The sequence below is a fragment of the Limulus polyphemus genome, unplaced genomic scaffold (assembly GCF_000517525.1).
Source record: "Limulus polyphemus unplaced genomic scaffold, Limulus_polyphemus-2.1.2 Scaffold7870, whole genome shotgun sequence".
Lineage (NCBI taxonomy): Eukaryota > Metazoa > Arthropoda > Merostomata > Xiphosura > Limulidae > Limulus > Limulus polyphemus.
The window spans coordinates 29,911-32,469 of record NW_013673480.1 but is presented as its reverse complement, the minus strand read 5'-3'; positions in this window follow the sequence as shown (position 1 = coordinate 32,469).

The following is a 2,559-nucleotide window of genomic DNA, read 5'->3' as shown; positions in this document are numbered from 1 at the left end:
ATAGTATAATTACTAAAAACTTTTTCTGATAAAGAGTAAGCCAACTTCTCCACTATCCTCATTCTCACGGTTCTACATTCCTCGTGGTATATTATTTCTACTTTTACAGTACTTTCTTACTATCACCCTTCCTTTTATGTTCAGTCTTATAAATATCCCCTAATCTTCCCCTCTTAAGACTTTCCAAACTTTCTAGACTCAGAATTTTGTGTGTGTTTTTTTCCATTTTGTTTCCTAATTCTTTCCTTGCTATGCTTCTAGTGTTCCTTTCCCCATTTCTGCTCTCTTCGTAGACCTATTCTTCTTACAGCTTTCATCTTTCTAGTCATCCCTCCTCCACTTCCTCTACAACTGTTTACTTTTATTATTTTTACTGTTCTGTCCTCTTTGTTTTCTTCTCGTCCCTTATTGGCATCCCATTTCTTCTCCTCATTTACCTCCTTCATATTGTTTTCGTCCTTCCTACTGTTACTCTTATTTCTCCTAACTTTCTGAACCTTGTACAACTCCCCCACCCCACCCCTAGATTCTATCTCTCTCGAATACACTGATACACTAAAAGCTTTTATCGTACAAACCAATCCAAAATTACTCTCAAATGATGCTAGCACTGACACTCAGGATATTGTTGTTAAATAAATGTGATCTCTGGTACTCCGTTTATATTTAAAACAATATGAAATTCTTTGTTGAGTTTAGTAACAGAGAAACCAGATTGAACCAGAACTTCGGAAATACGCTAGATAGTTATCTTTTAAGTGTAGTTATTACTTTAAAAATGTGGAAATACAAATTGTTCTAATTGTTGTACCTTTAAATCTACGAACGGAATAATGCCACAAAAACGTTTCATCAATATTCATAGTAAGGTAATCTCTCGATAGAAGGCGTTGGTTCAGAAAAAATAGCATGCAGTGGAAACGTTTGACTAGGGTTACTGCTGGAGATCAATATTACTTGTTTTCATTTCCTGCTAAGAAACATTACAGCCTGATCATATCTCACTCATACCGTATATTCATTCATCACACCTCCATGCAGATGGCAATATATTACAAATTAAGTTTCAGGAATCTTTAAAAAATTACCTTACTTAAGGGACTGGGAACGACAAGGGTGTGTCTAGAATGAGACCTGAAATTGTAAGTCACGTGCATTTTTTTTCTTTCCTATTGATAATCATCTTAATTAACATAACACAGAACTGAAAATATCACGGGTTCTAAAATTAACTATTATGAAATATTAATTTCTGCGGAACAAACATATATCATAATTTCTTCTCAGTCTAGAAAACCCAAACCAGGACAAGACTTTAATCTAGAAATGACTGAAACAGTTTATTACAAACCGGGTATATTTATCTTAATACCCGTTATAAACAGTCCAAATGAAGCCTAACGTTTTGGTATACAGTTTAGTTGAGCGAAGATCGAAATTATACTTTTTTTTTATTTATGTAATGAGCTTGACAGATGATGGATTATTTCACGAACGCCCTCAACATTTTTAAACTTGGATTTTACATAATAAATGTATTTTATATGAAGAATTATCTAGTTCCCGTGATGCCTATTAGAAGTTTTAGTATTTAGAAAGACGCAAGAAACAACCTGGAAACACTTTTTGCAACAAAAGTAACCATAGAACCAGTTGAGAAAACATGCTGCAACACAAGTAACCAAGAAACAGCCTGGAAACACTTCTTGCAACGGAGTAACCAAGAAACAACCTGGAAACACTTACTGCAACAGAAGTAACCAAGAAACAACCTGGAAACACTTCTTGCAACAGAGTAACCAAGAAACAACCTGGAAACACTTACTGCAACAGAAGTAACCAAGAAACAACCTGGAAACACTTCTTGCAACAGAGTAACCAAGAAACAACCTGGAAACACTTACTGCAACAGAAGTAACCAAGAAACAACCTGGAAACACTTGCTGCAACAGAGTAACTAAGAAAACATCTGAGAATTCTTGCTGAAAAAAAACTAGCTGCCACAGTAGTAAACAACGGACATTCCAAAAAAAAAACTAGCTGCCACAGTAGTAACCAACGGACATTCCAAAAAACTAGCTGCCACAGTAGTAACCAAGGACATTCCAAAAAAAATTAGCTGCCACAGTAGTAACCAACGGACATTCCAAAAAACTAGCTGCCACAGTAGTAACCAACGGATATTACAAACAAAAAACTAGCTGCCACAGTAGTAACCAACGGATATTACAAACAAAAAAACTAGCTGCCACAGTAGTAACTAAGGAGAACACTTTCTGTCACAGAGGCAACCAAGGAACAACCTAACCTAAGAAAACTTGCTTACAACAGAAGAATCTAAGGAAACCTGGAATGGCCTGGTTGTTAGGGTACTAGACTCGAAATCTGAGGGTCGCGGGCTAGAACCTCGTCCCTCCAAACATGCTCGCCCTTTCAGCGGTGGGGGCGTTATAATGTAACAGTCAATCCCACTATTTGTTGGTAAAAGAGTAGCCCAAAAGTTGACAGCGGGTGGTGTTGACAAGCTGCCTTTTCTTTAATCTATCACTGCTAAAGTAC